The sequence below is a fragment of the Barbatula barbatula genome, assembly GCF_947034865.1.
Source record: "Barbatula barbatula genome assembly, chromosome: 9".
Classification (NCBI taxonomy): Eukaryota; Metazoa; Chordata; class Actinopteri; order Cypriniformes; family Nemacheilidae; genus Barbatula; species Barbatula barbatula.
The window spans coordinates 22,658,830-22,685,127 of NC_136772.1; the positions used below are offsets into that span (position 1 = coordinate 22,658,830).

The window sequence follows — 26,298 nt, forward strand, 5'->3', positions numbered from 1 at the left end:
ATGCAGCTGGTTTACTACCATCAAACAAGTGTGTGTTTGTAAGAGCAATGGAGAAGCTTCTGAGACGTGGTGTTTCACTGTCAGAGAATGAAAGAACAGGATCAGCACTCGTGTGACTCGGGTGGAAAACGCTCTCGCTCGACTAAGAGCACTTTGGCTCACACTCACGTATAATCATCGAGGGTCTGATTTTGGACTGGGCGACTGGCACGGACCGGCTTTTACTTCATTTTCAGATGTGTGAATTGTCTGTATTTTGGGAAATTGTGCTTTTGTGGAACACAGCTGGTGTAATTATGAACAGACCGGGAGCATTGGCACGGTAACCGTACGGCTGACTGCCAGTATGAACCAAGTGTTGCGTTTAAGAATGAAGAGAAAGACAAAGAAACTCTGAGAGCCAGGTCCATATAGTTCTGTGCTCATATAGATTGAGGGTTTGAATTGACAAACTCAGATCCTTTACGAAAATATACAAGGTAGCCAAGATTCTTGCCGAAATATGACTATTTTCACAGTTGTACAGTCGGTGCCAGCATAACATTGTTGCATTTTACAGTACGTGGACTGTACTTACAGTGTACTGGGTAGTATAAGGTAACTACATGGTATACGTTTAGATTTAGGGTTGGTTCAGAGTTAGAACCTTGTTATTACACAGTTATTATATTAACTGCAATAAGTAAGCAGTATGTACATGGGGAACAGGACTGTAAAGTGCTACTACCATATTGTTTTATTGTATTAAATGTGTTATGTACTTCATGTCGTTGGGGGTTCGGATCTGCCGAACATATCATATCGTAAAGGCATTTCTTTTCAATAAAGTGATGACAATGTCACAAAAGTGGCTATTCAAGTCATACATGTACCAAACAGTTGGCTCTTCTTAACTGCTCTCTGTTGCTATATTCGTCCTTACTGTTCTCGATATCGGCTATCGCAAGAATTAATTACATTGTATTTGATAGAAAACTTGTCTCAAGTTAATGGAAAAAGTCACAACTTTGTAGTTCAAAACTACATTTTTAAAGTTCATTATATATTTGTAGCCTAATCTGGCAATGACCGATTCAACCGGTTCATATACAGTAGAACTTCCTTTTTACGATTTTTTAAATCTGTTTCCTCTGCATACTTAATAAATCATGTTTGTCATTCATTCCCAAACGTTTCAATCCGGTACCCACCGACAGGTAATCTGTGTCAGACACACCAATTCTTAAAAATGGGGAAAACACGCACATTCGTTCAGTAGTTTATATTTAAAAACGAAGTAATGCGTTTCAATACTGATGGTAGGTCTGCATGATTATGGCAAAATCATTCTTGACTAATAATGTTGATCAAAATGTTTGAAAACTCTTTGAGGCGTATTCTTTGCGCGTTTATTCTCCATGCACAATAATAGTTTATTCCCACCGAATTAATATTTGTTTTACAAAGTTAGGCCACTGAATAGAGAGATATGTTGGATAGCGGATGTTAGTAATCAGAGGGCCAGACAGTTCCTAGAAACCACAGACACTGCAGACTTTGGACTGTGCTATTTTAGTTTACTCATACTGTACTTGGAAAAATATCGATATTAATCATTTGACAGGCCTAACCAGATACGTTTGCAGCACCTTGAACAGAGGATGAAAATCAATAAAAGAAATCAATAAATTGTTAACGCATCTCACAAAACTTTAAAACCTGAGAGTAAACAGAGGTTCAGTTAAGGACATGCGTCAGAATCATAGAAGTATGAATTGATTCGGCAGCACATGTGAAAGTGCATATATATATATATATATATATATTTAACACACACACACACATTGACTGTGATACATTTAACTATGTACAGTGTCTGACATGTTGGAATTTGCATCTGATGTGAGAAGGGAAATGAGAGCTTTGGATGTAGCTGCTCTCCAGGACATCAGAATTTCAGACCGTGCCCACAGACACACAAATTTGTTTCGCATGTGAAAGTTTGTGTCCCTCTTACAGAGTTATTTACAGTTTAGAGGCAACATGTAGTAAAGTATGTTTATATAAGCGACGAATGGGTGAACTGTTCCTTTAATGAAGTACCGTTTCGGTTGACTGATATGCACACATTTGTGCGTAACATCATTTACAAGGGCTTTGACTTTAAACTTTGATCGAAGCGCCCAGAAATGCTGATCAGTAATAAGATGACTGCAGTCGCCCTACATTGTGTGCAGGCACTCGACCAATTGAAATTTTCCTCTTTTTTTTAACTACGAAAATGATGAATTCCTCAGCTTTGTTTTGTTTGAACAAGCGCCCTAGTGTGTCTTTTAACATTTGAGTGTTTTTGTGTGCATGAAATATATTCGTTCATTCTAAAACTGTATCGAGAAACAAATGTCACCAGCAATTAAAGCTCATTTTCTCAAATGTGGCCGTCTCCGGGGCAACCGCACCACATGCTCATTGTGGATCTGAGCGCATGGAATGAGAAAGGCCATCGGACCGCAATTGACTAAACAGATCCCCACACAGATCCGCTGTACATTTTATTAGCAGAACTGTTATGGTTGTGGACAGAACCCAAGCGCAGGCAGACATGTCGAACAACAAGACTTTATTTCAAAACAAAGACCCTCGATGGGGAAAACATGAACACAAACAAGACTGAAAACTAAAACTTCCCACAAGGGGGACAAAACAAACAAGGTCTTAAGAATAACAAACTAAGTCCACAAACTTGAGTCCAGGGAACAGGAACATGGGTAATCCAGACAGACGAAGGGTAGGTGTGCAAAGTGTGCAAAATGAACTGACAAGAGACAGAGGGAAACTGGGGCTTGATAAAGGGAAACACTAACAAGGACTGATGACACAGGGAGAGTGGCGGCAGGTGACATGGATGAAACACTAAGGGAAAGATGGATCAGGGCTGGAGACAAGACTAACACTAATGGACCGCTAACCGGGGAAACAAGGGGGCGGGACTAAAGGACGTGACACCGGAGAGAGAGCATGGCTTCTCAAACCAAAACAATGCTCTTTCTCCACACAAAACACATGGGACTGACATGATCCTGCCACAAGACTCGAAAACCAAGACAAGGAGAGGCAGGATCATGACAAGAACTTAAAGATAAAGTTTGCTAATGGATTTTAAAGACAACATGAAATGGTTTGCGAGCAATTTTCTTTTTAAAGTTGACAATTCAGAGACAATTCAGAGTTTATCCTGTAACCCTGTAAACACATTTGTTATTGATTCGCTATACAAAGGACATTGTCTTGTCTTGTCTTGTTTTGACATAAAATGGTATACACCTCTGAAAAAAAGAAGGGTGATTCATATTTTTGGTTTGATTTTCAGGGAAAGAATGAACATCTAAATCAAATGTGTTTAAATGAACCTTTTTTTACTTTTTACCCTAGCATGGCATCACAAGTAAGGTTATTGTTGAGGGATTAAGCATTGTTAGACTCTTTGTAATGTAAAGAATTTGGATGGGACTGTATGGCTAATTTGTCGTTAAGTAGTAAACAGCTTAACCTCCAGTGATAAAACTCCACTGGATTTATTACTTTCTCAGCTGGACACTGCAACTGTGTTTCTAAGAAAACAAAACAACACATTATTTTTAGTGGTACTGGCTTAGGCAGGCATAACCATCATTGTTGCTCATATATAGCTGGGGCTAGAGAATCCCTATCTCAATTTTACACTTTATTTCAAAATTTCTCCTTCACTGTTCTATCTGGCTTCAGGGTCCATTTGCTCTTCAGATGCAATCGGCGAACAAAAAAAAAAACAACACAAAAAATGGTAATATAAATTTATAGCGTGCTTTAAAACTACAGACAAAATGCCAATCCCAACCTCTCCGTAACAACATCCCAAAGACAGAATTCATTGTTTTATGAATTATTAAAATATTGACGTCTGAGGTTCTGTGAGCCTGCCTGGAGACTAGTGTACACTGACCGTGTGTCGAAAATTACTATAAGTCATGTGCGAAACCTAAGTCTGCACAAAACAGTTGGCGAGAAATACCCGGATGGTCTACTTCTTCCGTCGAGATTTGTGAATGGGCATCGGATTGACAACGGTCAAAGTTCTAAATTTGATCAAATAAAAAAAACGGCAGAAAATTTGTGATTATAAACAGAAAATAAAACAGATTATTGAATTTCTTGTGAATAAATTATGTTTGTACCGACACCAAAGAGTATAGATACCAAGTGGCGAAACTCAATGGAACGGCTGTTTAAATAGTAGGCTCACTTGAAACAAATGGAAGCCTGGACCCGAAGACGGTATTCTTAACGTCACGACTTAACGGATGGAAACAGAAAAGGCCTCAGTCATGTGGTTTGTTTTTCACTGATGCATAACGTGAAGGATAAAAAGTAAAAAACGTATCACAGACTTGCATTGAAGGATGGGCCCAGACTGTATCTAGAGACCAGAGCATCACAGAGATCAGATAGACTGGAACAGAGAAATAAGTTATTGCTCAAAGATGCTAGTTCAAAGTTTAGGTCAATTCATGGAGATCTCATTTGTAAGTAATGTTTGAAGATCACATTCATGAATTCATCCGTCACGTTTTTTCCTTAACCTGTGTCTAAGCGTTACTCATCTTATGATATTCAGCGAGATGAATAATTGCCGTCTACTAAGGAAAGACAGCACTACGAAAACCGTTTTCTATCAATCACTCCTGTGAAAGCCATTCTCTCATTACCTCTAAAGACCCACGTTCACTTCCTCATCACATTACGTTTGAGTTCTAAATCGTCTCTCGCACTCCGCAGTACACTTGAGATGTTATTTATAGCATCTGTGTCTGTTTCATTCATCGTCTCTAGCCTTTGAGTGGTCTGAATTCAGCTGTGTTCTTTGTGTCCCAGAAATCCATAACCCTGGCGAGGGACCGGCCGCTGACTCAGGGTGCTGTGACATCATCGCGCTCCAGCCACAGCATTAGCTGAGTGAGTGGGGGAGGAACTGGATAATGAAATTATCCCCCCAACAAGGAAAATTGATGGCTTTGAGTGTGACACGTACTTACCAATGAGATTTGACATCCCTTGAGACTACACCGACAAAAAAAACGAGTTTGTTTTATTGCCGTGCTTTAGGAAAGAGTGTTTCTTTGTGTCTGTTGCAGGAGCTGGCTGCATGTGGTACACAGCGCGGAGTGAAACATGTTTTTGTTATCCGGTTGTTAATAGTGGAGGGTTAGTCATTGGAAATAGCCGTGGTATATTTGATTTATTCGCTTCAGCTGTGTATCATTTAGTGAAATGGCAGAAAAGAGAGCTCTGGTAATGGCTTGGAAACAATGGATTAGGTCTCGCACTTCAAGGCAATTACACAGAAATGTGCCCTATGTGAAGTCCTGGTGTACTGTACCAAAAATAGCCCCGGCTCAGGGAGGTAAAGCTTTTACTCACCCTCTTACCGCAAATTCCTAAATCGTGCAAACTTCGAAACCCAGGTACGTGCCATTATCTAGAAGACAAAGTGAGTCGAATCCCTTGAGTTTCACATGAGGAATGGTTTTTCGTGGAGCGTTCCACAAGTCACAATGAGTTTTAGGAAAGATGTTGCGGTGGAGAGCAGCTGACTATGTCATTTTTTGGTTTTGGTGACTGTTTCATTGTGGAATACAATCCTGGAAGGTTTTCCTCAGTAAGGGGTATTTGAAAGTCAAATTCTGAAATGTGCAATTTTGAAGTTGGAGAAGAGAGAGAGACACAACTGATATGGTATGACTGAAGGAAGACTGCAGACTGTGTGTGTTTTGCATTGCTGAGTCATATTACCTGCATAATGCATGAACTGCCTGATGGGCCGATGCAGTTGATCTCAAAGCGTGTGTGTGCCCAGGACAGGCTTGAGTGAGGGTCTTCATGCTGAGGCCCTGATATCCCTTGTTATCCCTTTCAAGTGGCTCTGATGATGAAATTAGCACATGTTTTTAGTCCTTACGTCTTGAAAGACATTAGAGACAGAGATGTTGAGCGTTTTCAAATTAGCTCCCGATGAAAAGATGGAATTCTCATTTTAAGCCCCGGGGAGTCCTTAGGGCGAGTAAAATAATCTCACCGGTCTTGTGCACATCCACACTTTATCTGTTTCCTCATTTACAGTAAACTACACATCATCTTTAGCCATCATGACGTATGGAAATAGAGGAATCTTTTTTTATTCAAGATTTATTTTGGGGCATTTTTGCCTTTATTTAAACAGCAGTTTTGTAGAGAGGACAGGAAGTGGGCGGGATCGGGAAAGGACCTCAAGCTGGGACTCGAACTCGGGTCGCCCGGAGCGCAACGGCAAGGCTATCGGCTCCGACATAGAGGAATCTTTTAAGGAGATTATTAATGGACTTTGAAGGGTGACGGCACTTTAACTCAGTCATTTAGCACTGCTGTCTTTCACTCACACTCATTCTCATTAAAATCAAATTATCAATGGAAAACCATTTTATTTTTTATAAACAGACCCCATTGACTACCATAGTAGGAAAGAAGACCGTTTGCAAACTAAACTATCTTTCTATGGTAGTCAGTGGGGTCCAAAAACTGTCTGGTTATCAGCATTCGTCCAAATATCTTTCTTTGTGTTCATCAGTACAAATAAATGTATACAGATTTGAAACAACTCGAGGGTGCATAAATGATGACTGAATTTTTATTTTTGGGTGAACTATCCCTTTAACTCCCTATAAAATGAGAAATGGCAGATTAATTCTGAAGAACACGTTAACATATTTTCCTAATATCTCAAAATGTGAAGAGCAGGTCCTCTTGTTCATGATGAGGCGGCTCTGACATCCACGTGCCAGTTCCAGGACAGTGTCTGTCTGCCTGTGTGGCAGCTGAAAGAGGCTGATCTGAGTTTCAAAACAGCTGCACACGGAGGAAGTCTCTCAGCACCCGTCTCTGTCTCACTGCTGGACGCCAGACCCTTGTAAAGGGTCCACGTCTGACTCCGTATCACTCACAAGTGCCACTGTCAAGAGGGAGAGTGAGAGGACATTAACAGCTGAATGAAACTGTTTATACGCTTTAGAAAGGATGGACTAAATCCAGATATCAGCTGTTCAGACTCATGGGTCTGTTTTACTCAGCACACGGAAGTGTCACATGTTTTCGATGACACTCATATTAATTGATTACAGCTGTAATTAGTGTAATCTGTAAATATGGATATAAACAGAAAGGAACATGAACATGGTTCCCAGTTTTGCTGCTGATGTGTTTATCAAGATTTTCTGAAACTTCTTTAGCTGTGTAGCTGCGCTTTATGTGCTATGGAAGGCTGAAAAACGGCGTAGACTCGTTCGGTGTCTTTTACACCTTGTATGAACCAGTTGTTGGACACTACGTGAACCAAAATAGGACCTTAACAATCCAAGAATATTTACTCTTTAAGCAAATAGACTGTAACATTCACTGTAACACTTGTTGGCCAGTGTTCTGTACAACAGAACAACATTTGCTCAGTAACTCTTACTCAAAAGTCACTGACTGCAGCTGCAACGTGTCAGAGGAGAACTGGCTCTCCCAGCTAAGATTGGTTTTTCACAAGGTTTTTTGTCCTATTCTATTCTATTTTATTTCATAATTGGAGTTTTGGTTCCTTGCCATGGTTGCTGTGTTGGGTTGCTCACTGGGAGACTGCTGATATTAGATTAATTCTGCAAATTCCATTAACATTGCTTTTATTAGGATCGTCCTTTCTGTTTGTACTCTATACACTAATTTTCCTCTGTTGTATTTTCTTTTTCATGTAAAGCTGCATTTAAACAATGCAACATTATAAAAAGTGCTATATAAATAAACTTGACTCTTCTTTTGTCCTGGAACTATGACTAGTTTAGAAACACGTACCTGTATACAAACCAGCGATGTAAGTGAAGTGCCAAATTACACAATCTTTCATTGGAATGGTTTTCTTAATCCAATACGCTGTGAAACACATGTGTGGGTCCGTGTGTGAGTTTGTTGTGAAACAGCAGTGGACTACAGCTGAATAAGCACTCAACACTCTGCAGATGGTTTTGGGTTTTTTCATAGTTGGGAGTACCTGTTGAGTGTTTTTGAGTTGATTTCTTGGTTGAATAGGAGAGGTTATAAACACACCAGTAATGATAACAGCTTTAATTGTTCACCATGAGAAGATATGTCAAATGTTTATTTTTCATTTTCTTGTTAGTCAATGACAGGGATACATTATGCTTCCCATGGTTTAATGGTTAGAGTATGTTTTGGATTTGTTGTGCATGTTTAAATATTTTGTGATTTTGCGCCATACAAATAAACTAGAATTTAGTTTTGATGCTCTTAGCGTAGTTTAACTACAGCCTTTTCTTAGCCACTGATATAAAAGTGTTATATTACCAAACACAAAAAACTGGGTATCGAGACAAACCATGAAAAGTGATTTCATTATTGTCATGACAGACTGTCAATCAGGACATAATATGCGTTCTCTCCAGTCTCGTCATTTGGCCCCGCCCCTCTCGTTCCTAGTATAGCTTTCCTCCTGTGTCTCATTACCCACACCTGCCCATCGTTATCTCCTTTGTTAGTCTCCCTATATAATACCCTCTTGTCTATTGTCTTGTGCTGGTTTGTTGTACATGTTTCCTGCTCTGTACTTGTTACCTTGTTCTAGAAGCCTTGTCCATGGTCTTAAGTGCTCTTCTCCAGAGAAACACTGTTAAGTATATCCTAGACTTTGTGAGTGTTTGTTTTAGTCTTAGCGTACATAGTTGAGTGTTTAGTTATCGTGTTAACTTACTGTTTTTACCCCTCGTGGTTTTTGTTTTCTGTTTTGTGTATATATATATATATATATATATATTAAAGTCCTGTGTTAACCCCTTCATACCTGCTGCCTGCACTTGGGTTCTTCCTACCATATTCGTGACAATTATAAGCTTCCAAACTCCACACACAGGTCTAGGTATAACACAATATTTTCTTACTAGGAACTGTTTGACTCAATAGACCATTTCACACTGTAAAGTGATAATAATAAAAACAACAATATTAATAAATAAACAAATCGATAATAATACTGTAATACAATTTTTTTTATTGTTATTAGTAATTAAATAAATGGTGTAGGTGGGACGAGAGCCGGGAGCACCTACAGCTGACGCTCTTATCACTCACGCACCAGCCTCGAATCCCGGCTCTCGTCCCGCCTACCTCACTACAAATAGTTAGCAATATTATAATTTTTTTAAATAGCAATAAATGCTAAATCAACATTTATGTTTTGCAAAGGCAAAAAAAAGAATTAAAAGCAAGTGGACGGAGATTCTTTGTTATGAAGATCGTAAAAATGCATACAACCGCAAACCTTCCGGATGAGAAAAGGCCGCATTGTGCAGAAAGAGATCAAGTGACCTTTCATTAGTCATAGTGAGATGTAGGCACATGTGGAGACTTATGTTCATTTAACAAAGAAGAACTAGACCCCGGTGGATATAAAGGGGGGTCAAAGGGCTTCTGCAGCAGCTGTCGCTAAGACGCGACTCCTGAACTGTAAGTCTCACCTGCCATTTCCTCCTGCCATTAATAAAACCAAACGTGACAACTGAGAGATTAGCGTTTAATATCTGTCAGCAACCAGCCTACAGAATTAGCCGCCTCCATGACTCCAAGAGAGGATGTTTTGGATGCATGCATGCTGTAATCTTGCTTCATTGCCAATGAGCCGATCACATATGTCATTTGGCCAATCAATGTATATAAGACTTTGCTTTGACTGACTTTGACTAAACAGACGTATAAGGGTATGTGACATATCTGCATACCTCATGGCTATGATTATATAGTTGAGCAGCCTTGGCAATTATAAAACTTTTTTTTTAAAAGAGTTTTTCCACACTAACCGCCACAGAGCGTCCAGACACTGACCACATGACCAAGCTTCTCTCAGTGGGGGTTCAGAGACACTAGTTTTATACCTCTAATGACTGTAATTAAACCACATGTCATGTCTGTGAGCTGTCATAGTGTTTATATGACACACAATTCCAGTGTGAGGTTACAGTAGTGTGCTGGACTCAATATGGAATGATAAATTACTCGGTTAAAAATTACAGAGAGAAACGTGAATTCAGCCATTGATTGTTGTTGTATGTCTTCCATCTGTATCTGCACTGCTCTGATTCATACATTATGATCAGGAGTAAATGCTTAATCTATTGAAACAAACCATATTTTAACATTCGTTCGTCCATCCGTCCATCCATGCACATATGCATCCATTCATTTATTAATCCGTTCACTTCAGTGTTTATCTACCTACATTACTATTTTATATTTCTTATGTGATTTTAAATATATATTTTGGAGATTTTGAGACGTTAAAGAAGTCTTTGACTCAAAAATCTACTTTGTGTGATTTTTTGCAAGAAACATGACGTTTAACATGTTTAGAGAACTACCGGCATCTTCGGAGCACAAATGAAGATATTTCGCTGACATCTAAGATTTCCAGGCCAGATCATAGACATCACGGTGTCAGTTTTTGCTTTAAATTGGTCCATCCGCTCATAGTGGCTCAGTTGAATTTTTTTGAAGCGACGAGAAAGCTTTATGTGCCAAAATACCCACTTTAATGGATATATTCTCCTCTGTCTTGTCAGTGTATGGCGCGCGTTCACGAGAGCACTTCTTGCTCTTCTTCTTCTTTCTTAGCACTTCTTCTTCTGCATGAAGAAACACAGAGTTGCGCTTCCGTGTTGTGAGTCAGAGTGCCGGCGTCCAATAGGGGCAAGCCCCATGCGGCGTTTGGCGCACAAATCTAATACGCATGCCTCAAAGTGCTCTCGTCGGGAGGAAGAAGAAGTGATCTCGTGAACGTGCGACGTACTCTCGGATGTCACCTAAATATCTTCATTTGTGCTCCGAAGACGTTTAACGTCATGTGAGTGAGTAAAAATCACACAAAGTTGACTTTGGGGTGAACTTCCCCTTTGGACGCCTCAAATGGACCCATTAAAACGGTTTACTATTGTCCCACTGCTTCGCTACAAGAGTTTCTCCGATAGATCATCTACTGTATTTTCCAAACCCTCTTGCATGATCCGCCAGGTGGATCATCAATGAAAAAATCGTACCTGTTTCTGAACGCCGCTACACACACAGACACAACTGGAAGAGAACATCTTTAGATTCTCTACTGCATGGACAAAGGCCTTTGTGGCCTATTGAACTGAGACGGCCAAGTTCACACAGTGAAATTTCAACAAAAAACCTGCCAGACCTTTTTTGGTTTAGCCCGACAGTATCGTCCAGACCTCAGTGTTTGTGTTTGTCCCGATTCAAGCATGGTACCTCATGTAGATGTAAGCTATTACTTTTTAAATAGTTTGTTGCGTAGATGCGCAACCAGAAACATACTTTATCTATCATAGAAAGAACTCAAACCTGATATCAAATACCTACAAGAACACAAGAATCATTGTGTCAGAGAAATGTGCACAGACAACCCTTTCGTTTAGTATGCATTGTACAATCCAATACCCATTTTCTATCTATCTATCTCTCTCTCTCTTTCATTGTGTTAATGTATTTCAGGCTTTTGTTTGTCTCACATATGCATTAGGCTAACTCAGCTGCCAGTACAGGAAATAATCCAATCTATCAATACAACCAGTGCCCGTTCAATCTCTGTCTGAGAGCCTTTCTGCCCATGGGTGTTTTCAGACAGATCTGTCCATCCTTTCGTTTCTTCATTGATCTTGTTCTTTGGTAAATGGCTAAATGGCTTTCTTTACCCAGCATTCATCACTGTCACATGACCCCTGTGATATCCACCTGCAGTATCCCAGCATGCTCTTTTCTATGTTTTTATCGGTTTATCTGTTGTGATTCTCTTTCCATCTTCCTGTGTGTTCTGTCTAGTCGTGCCCTCACCTCTCCATCCCCCCACCTGCTCTGTAATAATTGTAAATTGTCCTATTTCATCTTGATTGGGTCTCTTAGCAACAGAGCTCCATCATTTTTGTTGCTTCAATCAGAATCAGAGAGCGATTGTGTGTGTGTACTGTATGTGTTCGACTCTGAAACTGTGTGTGCACAGGTATGTCTTGGTGAAACACAAACCCACTTCTAATGTGATTTATCCCCTTCTTGAAAGGACACATCAACCCAAAAGTGACAATCCCGTCATCATTTACTTACGCTGCTCTTTTACTTACTGCTAAAGGTAACATCCACTTACATTTCTCAGAGATTGTGGACTTTTAGACAAGCCTGGCTCTACAGGGGGTTTGGGTAAACCAACCATGTGTTTGACAAACCCTGGCAAACTATATTTATTTACATAGATTTAAATTATACCTGCCAAAAGCATTCCTGTGTTTTCCTTTATTGTTTTACACACCCTGGTAAGCTGATGCTCAGGCACAGCACACCTGCTTGTGTGATGTTGCTTTAACATTTCACTATATAAAAATGTACGCATTTGGCAGACGCTTTCATCCAAAGCGACAAACATTGCATTATCCTATATATTGTATCTGAGTATGTGCAGTCCCCTGGGATTTAAAGTCCCCGTGAACCGGAGGTTGCGATCGTTGTTACTTCCTCATTTTGACGCAGTTAAATGGAATTTCTAATGAGAAAAATAGTGGGCTTAATTTTTTTTTCTGGGACTTTAAATATGACCAAAGTACAGAACCCGTTCAACAAATTTTTTATTTAATTAAATGAGCATACAACAAAATTCAACAAATCGTTTCTTTAATACAATTATTAGGGCCCGATCACACAGAACGCGTTTCTTGCGGTTCATACGCGGCTCTTTTTAATTTATTTTAGGTGGCAGGGAACGTTTTATGCGCTGCTTGTGCACACCTCGCGTTTGTGGCACACCCCTAACTCTCACAGAAGCCTTTTTTAAATAAGCATCATTTAGCGTTTAATCGATTTACAAGAAACTGTACTGTCCTTTAGGAGACATTTGGTCTTGACAATGGAGTTATGTGAAGTTCAAAATAGTATTGTATTTAGGTCCGATATCAAAAGTGTGTTGTTTTGATGAACAGTGTGTGTTGAGTTTGTCTTTCACAGACTCACTGGGGCCCTTCAGTACTAGAGAGCTGTTATGCAAATGAGCTGTTACCGAGGTAATGAGTGACAGCGGATGGCAGAGTTGTGGTCTGAATGTAAATGAGAAAAGCAATCAGGGTCAGTTTACATTTGATGCCACCAGCTTGTTTTCTTCACTGTTTAAAGAGAATTAAATGGGGTCAGATTTAAATCCATTGGCTATTCAAAGCAGAAGAAAAACAGGTCAATGGTCATTGGTCAACTGCAATTACATTGAAATCTTATGCTTGTCAGTGAGTTTGTGCTACTGCTTTAAATGTGAACATTTAAAAAATAAAAGACGGTTAGGTGATCCAAAATTATATCTATTAAAGTATAAGAATAATACGTATTTATAAAATCCTTTATGCATCTGATCTCCACCGACGAAAGGAATGCCATATCACATGCACACAAAATTTGAATTTGTCGTATGCCTTATACGCAATCGGATTAAGCAAGTCGTTTTATTAACAAGGTTCAGGAGGAGCACGTGGAGAGAATGAACTCGTCTGGCTTTCGATAAACAATCACAACGGCGTATAAGTCAACTCCGTTCTCGCGGACGTTTTGCGAGATGCCGACCCTACATCACTAGCCCGTTTTTACCTCAGCATCCGGGCACACGCCAAGCCCGGGGCCCTCTCCCCGGTCAGAGGGCAAGTACTCCGAGCTCGGAGCCCTCTCCCCGGCACACCAAACACGCATACTATCCGTCCCAGTTCATTAGCTGCAAGGAGAACTCTTGAATACGCAGATTGATAAGAATTCGGAAATCAGGTCCCCCTCGAAATCGAGTTCCCTTTAGGACCCTGAATGGTTAGCTAGTGCCAGATCAAAAAGAACTGAAAATTGCTTGCAATCTCACAAATGTATTTCTATAACAGAACAAAGAAATGTATACAGGTTTTAAACAACCTGAGGGTGAGTAAATGATTGCAGAATTTTCATTTTTGGGTGAACTATCCCTTTAAGTAAGTAAATTCAACTTTAATTCAACAATACTCCTTTTTATGAGCTTGTTTGAGATGTTATAAACACGACAGTTCGACGGAATACCAAATAAATGTTCTCGTGTCAGATTGTGTACATATAATTTGACCTAATTATAGTGTCGAGTAGCTGACCTTCTGGTTCTGTGTGTCAGGAAGGCTGATTTATTCTCATATCTGTGCTTGTTTTTAGTCCTTGAGTTGGAGCTTTCACAGCCGGTGTGTGTAGTTTATCACTGAAATGTTCCTGCAGTTCATTTTAGGAGGCGTCAAGCATTTTACATTCTGCTATTTGTAATGCTAGGGCAGAGCAACCAGGCAAGAAGCGGATCTAAATGTGGCATAGGATTTAATAGGACAAAGCAAAACAAAAACAAAACGAAACAAGGTAATCCGCTAACCCAGACCAGATACCAAAGACAACATGGAACAACAACTGACAACCAACAACTGAAACACAAGGGCTTGAATACACTGGGATAACAAGCGGGCAAACAAGGAACACGTTACATAAAAGTCCAAAATAACGGGAACCCAGACTGGGATCCTGACACTATTATTCACCCACCCAATAAGTGGAAGGACGCTGGCCTCATTTGTTCCACTGGTGATTACTCATTGTGTCCAACATGACTGTAAAAAGAAATATAAAATATGGGGAATGTAGAACTGTAGTGAAAGGGATGAATATTATAAGCACCAAAGGAAACACTGTTTGGATGGAGCTTACCGCTCCTGTGTTAAATCAGTGTATGCATTAGGAAAGTGTATATAAGAGTATATAAATAAAATGCAGTTAAATTGTTTTGTATCTGAACTGCTGTCTGCAAGTGTATATGTGAGGATAAACGCTTCCTGCTTGTTATAGACATCATAAAAGAAGTGATGATCCCTCCTCTCACTGATGGAGGGATGCTGACAGATGATTAAATAAGCGTACAGAGAGAAAATTAATACATTTAAGAATGTTCTGTGAGTCTTGTACTGAATATAATTATAAAGTGTGCGTTGGTCTCTGAGCTTGTCATTGAGTGTCAAAGAAATCAAATGTGTTGTATTATAGGGATTTGTGATTATTACAAAACAAAACATCATTTTATGATAAGTTAAGTTTGTTTTTCATTCTTTTAATACTCTAAATACAAGCTTGCTATAAAAATGCCTCTGTAAGTCTGTTGTGGAGCTGGAGCGACAGAAAAATACAGTAAAATGATAGGATATAAATTGTTTCTTTAATATTTGTACGTCTTTGTAAACATTTGTATGTTAATCTTGAATAATATAAAAAACTGCCCCAACTGCCAGAAATAAACTGTAAATAACAGTTTTCCCGTGTGTCATGTGTTCTCTGTTTTTCTAGTGAATTTACAGTTTTAATTGTAATTTTACGGTATTCAAAAAAAATCTTGAATAATCTGTAGAAATGAAGACAAATGAACAATGTTTGTGTGTTCCAAAATACAGATTAAAATCAAAACAGGGTGTAATGTGTAATATAAAGTTCTTCTATTGTTAGCGGGTTTTGAGAAGGAAAAATCTCTCTCTCTTTCTCGTTCTCTCTCTCTCTGTGACTCAATCAGCTGTTGTGTTTTTCAGACTCATTCTTAGGACGGGTCTTGGCTAAGGTGGAATGTTCTGGTTCTCTAAGGAGATCTGTCATCGCTGTAATGGAGTGACATTAGATCGGAGCTGCTGGATTTCTGCTGATCTCATGCAGTTCATTCACTCTCGGCTTTCACAACATTTTTCTGTCTCACTGTCAGCTCATGTAAATCTGACCTCGGTAGAGATGATGGATGGTGATGCTCCCCCCACAATAACGCCACCGCTCCTCCCTATCTTTTTCTGTCCTTTAAAAATGATCTTTATTATAGTCGTGATGGAGATTTTAAAGAGATACACTGTTCGTGAAAACTGCCCGTCGGGGGTTTCTGGATGTTCTATCGTTCTCTGTGTGTTGTCTTTATGTGTTTATATGAAAGTAGTCATGATCTCAGTAGGTCATCTCAGTCCACACTGACCGTACCATGACTACGGTACATTTATATTTAAATGAGGATCATAGAAATTACAAAACAAGTTTTGTTAGGAACAGATGAATGAAAAGCAAATGTTTTAATACTATTGCTAATACTAGTCAAATCTGAACACATTTAATAACCGTAAGAATTAAAAAAACTGAAATCTAGGCAACTGTTGTAGTACTTGAGACCGGTCTTCATCTGGAGACCTGTCTAAAGACCATTTTTTCAGATCACGTTAGGAACAAGATCTTATACCAAGTACCTTTTTTGCAATCACATCTTGGATATTGTGGAACTTTGTATATATTTTGTTGACAGGTTTATTTTAGGACAATCCTGTATTCATCTCAACAGAAACAAAGTTAATCAAATAAAAAATTGATCAGTGTTTGCCTTTAAAGCATTAAAAAGGCAAACAGACAATGCACCAGCAATTTAATGTACTTCCCACTGTTGTGGCCTTGACCGGTCTTGAAAAAAAATCCAGAGACCGACTCTAAGGGACAGAAAATTATAGCAACTTGGGGGGAAAAAACGTTTGGATCATGTATCAAACATCTAGAGCATCTTAGCATTGTGATGGCAGGAACCACTCCTATTCTATTCGAAAGAATGTGATCATGGTTATAAATGAGTAATAACAACTGTATTGATATTCTGTATTAAAACAATCTGAAAAAACATGGTCAAACACAAAACTCTTCGAGGAACTGCTCCTCGGTATGAAGTTTGACATGCTTTGATGATGATGTGATGATTTGTTCCTTGTAAATCAGTCAACAAGAGAAATGAGCTGCCTACCCCCCTGGCTTCTCCTTTACAAGACTTTAATTCAAAGACTGTGTGTAATTTATCCTTGCGCTATAATGAGAAAGCTCTGTATCATCATACCGAGATGGATGAGTTTCTGTGAATTAGATTGGCAGGACTGCTGTAATGTAGCCGCAGAATTCTCCAGGTCTGGGTCGCCCGGGGTCTCAGCGTAACAAGCCTGTAATTAACAGAGATGAGAGACACCGAGAGACAACAGGGAGGAAAAGACCGCCATTTGTAACTGATGATTACAAACAAACCAGCTAAATGTTGACTCTAAACATGGTTTTCACCCAACAATGCAGTGAGTGTGTGTCTGATCGAGACTTTAAAACAGACAGATGTTTTCCATGAGCTAAAAGACCAGTAGGAAGAAAGACAGTTTTCTTTGTTTATTTATTCATATGGAAGATGCATCTTTATAACTTCCACATGTCAAAAAGCATAATATGATCATTTGTTTGCCACATCTCTTCATCGTAAACACTTTCTTAAAAATGTCTCATCAAATTTGTTTTGAGTATTTAAAGCAATAGTTTCTTCTGTGGTTCACAAAATATATATTTTAGTGTTTTTTAGCAATACAACGGAAGTCAATGGAGGTCAGTATTGTGTGTTGTCCCAAAGTTCCTTGGAATATCTTCTTTTGTGTATTAAAATACGGCGCATGATAAAATTTAATGCTATGTAACTCTTAAGTTTGAGCAAAAGTGAATCATTGCCTTAGCTCCAAATAAAGTTATTTGTTTTTAGGATACTATGGAAGTTCAATAGTTCAAAGGTTAACTGTATGTCCAGGTCCCGTTTAGGGAGTATTGCCATGTTTTTCTTGTTCGATGTTTTCATGTTTTATGTGTGTCATACACAAATCCTCATCTCCATATGAACAGCTTGTGAGTGCATTTAAGGATTTACTCAACAGATGTTTCCAGCATTTCCCAATAAATACATGCTGTAGATATCCAGTAGCGGAGACCCACCTGTCTGCTACAGTACTGGCAGACAATCACACGCCACAAACGCAGAGTCTCAGTGTGAACTGGCACGAAGCGTCTAGTTTGATATGTGTGATGCTTCGCTATACGTGAAACAACCCAGAACTCCCTCTGAACGTTTCGGAGCTCCACGTCTGGGTTAAATAAAGCAACACCTGCTGTCTTGTTGCAGTCATTTGACTCCCACGTTTGTCTCCGGGGAGGGATAGGACTGTTAGAGAGATCAAGAAGGACTCTTCCATCGCAGGGAAGTAGTGAAGTGTTTAGCCACCTGCCGGCTCTGGGTAATTGCTAGAACAGTTTCAGCGCTTGAACAGGGATGAGGCTGATCTCAAGGCCAGGATGTTATGCTTGATGTTTTCACAACCATGACGGAGATCTATTTTAAAAACAGCCTTTTAGGGTTTTGTCATCTAAAATGTGAATGTTCCAGTTTCAGTGCACTATCAGCATCTGTGATGTGTAGGACAATGTCTGTCTAGAAAGCTGTGCATTAGAATAAACATTAAAGTCCCAGCAAATCTTCATGCTTTTTTTCTGCGATTTGTTGAAGGGGCGGAGTTAATGGAGGCTCCGCCCAAGCCGTCTAACATGCGTTGTTTGAGATGGATAGTCACTACAGCGCGGAAGTGCATTTCCAAATTTTAAATAAGGATTATGAGGGTACCTGAATTTTAAAAAGCGAATGAACCACAGAGTTATGCGCTATTTACAATAAACGCTGCAACATTTCATGGAAAAATAAGTATTGACATTTAATTTCACTGGGACTTTAAAATACACTTCTACACATATAACAGGATCGCCCATCTTGACAATCTATGGCAGGTCAACATTAATGCCATACTTCAGATGAATGGGCTAAGATCTCTAAAGTACATGGACCAACCTAGTGTAGCTAATACTTCTTTCGAGTCTCTCTCTTTTCAGTGTTGAATTAGCTCAGATCAGTGTCGAACCTTGTTTATCTGGCATGCACCCGGCCGACAGATGGGCGACAGAGTGAGCCTCATAGAGAGGTGAACACGTGTGTGCTGGAGGCAGAGAGTCATGACTGAGCCAGATACTGATCTCAGAGCAGGACTGTCACAACAGGGCTTGATCTTCAGTAACGGAGAAAAGAAACTGTGATTATTCAAACCCATGCACTGGATGATGTCACACACTGAGGCTCAACTCATGTGCTGATTTATGTGTCAGCTCTGATTTTATTATTTGTTTCACTAAAACACAATAAAAGGGTCCTATTTTCGAAATCTTTATTATGTAATGATGTGCTAAACAATAGTTTCCATTTTCCCAATATGCTTTATATATTACATATTACAACTGTGTTTTACACTGTCATCTCGATTTTTCGAAAACAGGCTGTTGAGTTCCTGGTTCTATGAAGTCCATTAAAGTCCCTACATTTTGGGATTCATGATGTAACTAACCTAGGGAAAGTTCATTGTAATCCCAACGAGTCGTCTTTCGGTGAACTTTAAGCGTTGCAACTTCAAAAATGTAATTTCTATCATCATTTATTCACCCTTATGTTGATAAAATGACTCTTCTGTCAATGGGACAAATGTTGTTTTGTTATCAGAATTCCTCCAAATATCGTTGTGATGGGCGATATTTGTGCATCTGTTGCAATCCAGTCTCAAGGGAGTTCGTTGCCTAGGCACGAAATTTGGAATCTATTAATTCGTGTCAAGGACACTAGAGATGTGAAGCGTCTAGATGTTTTGAGGCTTTCCAGCAGCCCTCAAAGTGACCATCAGATGTTGGTCATTGATTTCTCAATTAGCAGTATAGAACAATGATGTGTTGCCTGACCATATGTGATGGGATCAACAGAGACAGATGCTTATTCCAGTAAAAAGGTCTCTGTGAAATCTGGTTGCAGTTTTGTGTTTTCATCTTAAATGACTTAATTGACTTGATTGTTCACCCATGTTCTCTGCTTTTATGCATTGACCTGAATATTCATTTGTTTTGTTTTTCTCTTTAGAATGTAGTGTTATTATTTTCTTTATTTTTCTCATTTTAGATTTCACCTTGTTTTTCTTTTTCTATTATTGTGTTTTTCTAATTCTACTCTTTGGTTGAATGCTGTAGTGATGTACCATTCAGGAGACCATCTTGTGACATGTTCCTGGCTCTGGCTTTACTCACACTAGATCGCTGGTGTATTTTGTTGGGACTGAACATTAGCAGTTTAAACACAAGGTCGCATGTACTATTTAGTCAACGACTTTCCCTTACATCGCTCATTTTCCTTTGACTTTCTGTGTAATGTCACACAATCCAAATGCCGTCAGTCAACTTGCAAAATCGATATGTTCTAGTATAAACTACATTGTAAAAAACTAAATTTTACGGAATTGTTCTGTTACTTTTTTAACATGATTTCCTCGTATAATTTGGAAAAAGATAATTTTACGAAATTGTATTGGTCTTTTTTTATGTATCTTTTAAAATACGATCAAACTGTAAACAGCACATTTACAAGAATAACTGTGAAAAAAAAATTATTTTACCGTTTATTTCAGTTTTTTTCAGTCATACTTCCAAACTGATTTTTCAGAGCCAACTCAAAACATCAATTATTCAAGAGTTGATCGGTCTGGACTAGCAGATTTCTTGATGGAACAGACTTTGACAGTCCCCTCATGGTCTTAAAATATAAGTCTAGTGCTGTATACATCAAGATTTTTCAGTATTCCAGGAAGTGGGAGAACAAAAGGAGGTGATTGACAGATTCTGAACGCTCCATTGCTCCGTTACAGGCTGATTGACACCAGTGGGAAGAGGCACAGTGGGTAAAATGGATTTTGGCATTTTGATTTACGCACATACACACAGGCTCAATTTAACCTTGCCCCATTTCCCATCTGAGATTTATCCTCCAGGGCAGTCAAGTGTAGTGTCAGTGTGGGTAAATACACTCTCTGCCTCTTTTAGAAAATGTTCTGCATGTGTCCTCACTCTGCATTTGGTCAAGGCTCATTAACTCAGACTTCAGTATGACACTGGGTGAATAACAATAGCTGTTCAGTTCATTCCTCAATGTCAGCTATTTGGAGAGCTTCCTTCAATCTCACACGGGCGTCTGTTCAGAGATTGTTTAAGGTGTTTTTATAAAACAGGATAAGCTGGGTCTAATACTGCTGCTTATCGGTTAAAGGGCTAGTTCTCCCAAAAATAGGAATTCTGTCATCATTTCCTCAATTTCAAGTTGTTCCAAATCTGTATAAGTTCATTTTATGTGATGAACGCAGAGAAAGATATTTGGACGAATCCTTAAAAAGCGAACAGTTCTTGGACTACCATAGTAGGAAAAATTACCGTTAAACACAAAAGAAGATATTTTGAAGAACGAAGCAGCAAACAGTACTCGGGGACCTTTGACTACCATTGTGTTTTTTCCTACTATGATAGTCAATGGGGTCCAAGAACTGTTTGGTTACAAGCATTCGTCCAAATGTATTTTTCATTTCCCTATAACTTTTTACCAATGACTATTACACCTATAGCATCTCATACTGTTGAGCTTCAGTAGAAGCAAGTTTCTGGACCATCAAAGGTGTTTGCATTGATTTGTAGTTTTCCTAAAATACTTTGTCCACTCTTATGGGGTCTTTTCCTTAGTAATACATGTCATTTATACGAAATGCTTTATACAAGTTTGCTTTCTACTGTATGTAGACTATGGATAGTGGCCACAGTCTGAAAGTCGTGCATTGGCAGTGATTTTGAGTACTTTAGCGTGTGTATGAAACTTTAGAAATGGGGAGCAGTAATGACTAGTGACAGTAGCTCTGCGGATAACAAGCCTTCCCGTCTGTCTGTTTCCCACCCGGGATATCAGGTTCCCACAGGTAGCCGCAGGAAAAGCTAATGAGGACACATCCAACATTAGCAGAGAATTCCATCCGCTATAGTGACAGAGCGATTCGTGAAGCTACAGCGTCTCTAGAGGAATCCCAATATATTCAGAGCGTTACTAAAACAGGACGGGAGAGAAGAAAACGTTCTTTCAAATGATTCCTGGACTGTTTCATTTGTGTCTACATTGTTTGGTAAATTTCAGTCCCGTAGTATAGAACACACCATAGTATACCGTTAAAATACCATGTGGCGTTACTTTCATTTAAGGTACATCTGATACCAACACAGTACGTTTTGTAAGTGGTGTGGATGCAGATGCTGTTAAATGTGAGGTCATCGTACCCATGATATTATTTGGAGAGCTGAGGGCAATATCAAATGTCTTGTTTGGACATTTTTGGAGCAACAGCTGCAGTAAACTGTTTTTCAAGTTTAATTCCTGTTTCCTCATTCTTCTCTTGAGTGAGACTATCCGGATTCCCACACAACTACATCAGAATTAAAGCATGCTTGTGCATCCCTTTGACTGCATTTCTAATCCGAGATTTCTAGGCCTCTCCAGAGGGGCATTAAATATCATTTAATCCACGCATAGTGGCTCAATGGACCATGTCTTTAGTACTTTTCTGGATCTTGGCAAAAACTGACACCATGATGTCTATGAGGAAGCCTGGAAATCTCTCGGATGTCACCGTAATATCTTTATTTGTGCACCGAAGACACCGGAAGTTCTCTGAGCATGTTTAACGTCATGGGGGTGAGTATAAAAATCACACAAAGTTTTTGGGTGAACTTTCCCTTAGGGTGAAGATCCGTCCTGTGTGATCCAATTTCCCAATTTTTTTATTGGGGGACAGACTTTATTTGGACAGTAACAGTGAGGGGACAGGAAACCAAGTGGGCCGGAGAGGGGGTGGGATCAGAAAAGGACCACGATCCGGGACTCAAACTTGGGTCGCCCGGACGCAACATATGCCGGAGCACTAACCACAAGGCTATCGGCTCCGACACCTATTTACAAATTTGAAATGAAACATCAACTGTACTTTACTTTAGCCATGAGTCTGAAACGCTTGCACGGTGGAAATAAAGCTGTAGAAAAACAAAAGGGAAGAAAACAGAGACCAAGAGAGACAACTGGAGATGTTGTGATGGGGACAATCAGAGTATTCACTGGGATGATTAATGAAGAACATATGGATTTCTCTTTCTCTCCTTCACATAATTGCTAACAGACTCTCGGTTATCCCTTTGTTTTGAAGCTCACATGAAAAATGTTGTTATGTCATTTATTAATCGTCTCCTGTATGTCTGAACTGCATCTCTCCGGTCATAAAAGCTTTTTTCACCTCACATAATAAAATCAGATCAGACTATTCAAGGCAGCGTGCTGCTGTACATCTTTTTCTTTGCATTGATAAGTAATTAACAATGATTCATGTGTGTGTGTGTACTGTATGTGTGTGTTTCCTGGCATGAACAGAGGAAGTTAACTGATGTGTGTTCGTCCTTGTTCAGTGTAAATTGTGTGCAACGGCTTGTAGCGATTGTAGTCTAATGGGAATTATGGGATAGCCAGAAGTGTGTCTTTTGTCAATTTGTCTCTTTAGCTCTGGAGGAGCTCTGAATTTTACACACGCAAGCACACACGTTAGTGTCTAGCTGAAACACACTGTGAAAAATCCTGTTACAAAATCTGACATTTTTTGGAAGCTGGGTCACCGGGAAATATTCCATAAAAAAATTCCTGTAAAATTACTCTTTGCCCGTTTTTCTTGGAATTTGAGGTATTTTACTGTAATTTCTGTATTTCAAAAGAAATATTTCAAAACAGAAATGTACTGTAAAATAAACAGTGTTTTCAGTAAAATTACACTTAAATTTGCTGTAATTTGACAGTTTTTGATCGTATTTCAGAAATACTTGAGAAGTTCTGTAAATATATTTGTTTATAGCGTAAGCTGCATATAAATAGCAACAAAGGCTGATTAGATCATGATGACTAAAATTTTACAAAACTGTACATCATATTGTGTAAAAATGTGTACTATGTGTGTGTGTGTGTGTGTGTGTAATAACGCTGTGTTGTAATTCCAGTCACCGATCAATTTCTATCCATCTGTTATGCCAAAGACCTTGGTTAGACACACACACACACACACACACACAGGCTCATGGCATCCTTTCACCCATAATCTTGTCAATATCCTACAAGCTCCTGATTGGACGGTAATAATTACCCACCAAACATAAAGAATGACACAGTAGGGCTCGAAGCGATAGACTGTTCTGTAGAGCTTGTGCATGCAGGCATGTTTGTATACTTTAGTGAAGACTTGTTTGTATTAGATTCATCATTCACTATATGGACATACAGGTGTGGAATGCTGTCTTCCTATCTCATCAGCAGAAGAGAGACAGGTATTTGTACAGTCCACATTCCTGTCTGTCTGTGTCAAATGGTTCATGTGTGACAACGTATTTTGTTTGTATGCAATCGTCGTTTCTTATCATTCCTGTTTATACTGAAGATTACTAAAACGCTAGTTCCAGCCCTTGATTCTGATTGGTCAATAGCTGTGCTTTATTTGAGAATAACTCACACTCAACTGTGATTTATTTGCAATGAAGCAAAGCCTCTTGTGCCTTATTGCTTACATTAAAGACCTACATTTCACGCGTCGGAATGGTTTCTTCATGTCGGTGTGTTTGTGTATTGTGTGTTGAGTGTGTGTTTCAGGGCATTAGTAATAGGCTCGGTGGCCGCGGGTCATATTGGTGGTCCTGGTGGCACATTGATTCCTCTCTTGGCTTGTAATTAGCAACGTGACATCAATTCTTCATCACACTTTATAGACAGCGCTGTTCTTTTGCATGTGGGCTTGCATGACTTCCATGAGGCTTTTACTGTCAGACATTAAAAAGTGTTTGTCATCAAAGAATGAAGGTCAAATGTGAGATTGTGGGTGGGAAATTGTCAGATAGCAGGAGATAGTTATGTTGAAGCCTTCTTAGTTCAGAGAGTATTCACATCGGGCATGTTTGCTTCGCTCCGAACCTAAGTGCCATTGTTCCCTGAGCCCCCGAAGCATTGTTTTTCGTTTCACACTCAACTTGATTCTATCGAACCCTGGTGCGTTTGCGTTCGTCTTACATCATCAAAAACGTGCACTGCGCATGACAGAAAACAGAACACGGGGCATTATATTGTGTTTTTATTCATTTGGTGCTATTATGCACAGCAGATTAAACAACATTCGGGTTTACTGTACGCGCATTGCATGCTCTGATTCCAGTCGCAATGTGCAAGTACTTTGCAGGTTCACTCCTGCTCGAATCCAAGGTAAATCATCAACACTTTCATCTCTTACGTGTGTTTCATTGAAGTAAATGCATCGTAATCGGCGAAGACGCATGCGCAGGTCACTTTACTTCCTGTTCACGTGTGCACCCGTTACAACATTCATTCAGAACCGCCAGCTGTCTCTAAATGAAGAATAAAACGAAGCTTTCTGTTCAGTGAATGAAAATGGGGCCGTAAAGATGTCACGTTCATCGCTGATACATTTGTTTAGCAATCTAATCCTATTCTGAGCTATGAGACAGTTGAATCCTCTATTACAACTATACATACTTGAACAAATGTATTTACATCTTGGTTTGCTTTTCATCAAAATACGGCTTATTTTCATTCCAATTCTTTTGCTGACGCGAATCGTCTTTATGTGAAAGGAAATGAAGACGCAACACAGTCGCTGACGGCTTTATTAACATTGTAATGAGATGATAAATGCGAAAGAGCAAACCTGAAAAGCATGCAACAGAGAATATTCATGTTATTCAAAACACGATGGGCTGCTTTTATACTTTCTAAAGCAAGATGGATGAAATGTGAATGTTTTGAATATCTGGGAGGGGGAGGTACAGTCAAGTGCACTTCCCCTGTACCTTCATACATTTTCCAGCCTCGCTTATGGAGGACAGACAAGTTGAGCACTAATGCAGGTCTTTCAAGTGATACAGACGGGAGGCGTTCTTTGATGTGATGCTTTCTCTCATATTACTGTAATGGGGCTCCAAATCGGAACTGTCTGAACTTCAGTCTTTTTGTAATCCAATCCAAATCCCTGTCTTTATTTCCTCATTTGGTTTACCATTATTTCTCCTGGCTCACCACCATTGGACTACATAGTGATATAGTGTATTTGTAGACCAGTATTCAGGAAGTAGTACAATATATTGAGGGTAGTATATAGATAGTCATGTAATATTATAAGACATTCAGGACACACGGTTAGATTGTAATCATCTTTTAATTTACGTCCTGCGTTAACCAGATGTCTCTCATCTTACTGAAGCAGCTTCTTCATTACCACGGCCCTTACGCTCTAATGTAGTTGTTCATTAGCAGAGCTGGTGTTTAATATGAAGGCTCAGCAGCATTGATTCACTTCCGCGAAGCTCCTGAGGGACACCTCGAGTCGAACGTAGCAG

At 39.3% G+C, this 26,298-nt stretch overlaps 1 protein-coding gene across 1 annotated transcript in view; it reads left to right on the forward strand.

Moving 5' to 3' along the window:
- kalrna (kalirin RhoGEF kinase a) overlaps positions 1-26,298 on the forward strand; it is a gene marked incomplete at its 5' end in the record, with an annotated part of 110,678 nt that overhangs the window by 14,590 nt on the left and 69,790 nt on the right. The window lies entirely within an intron of this gene.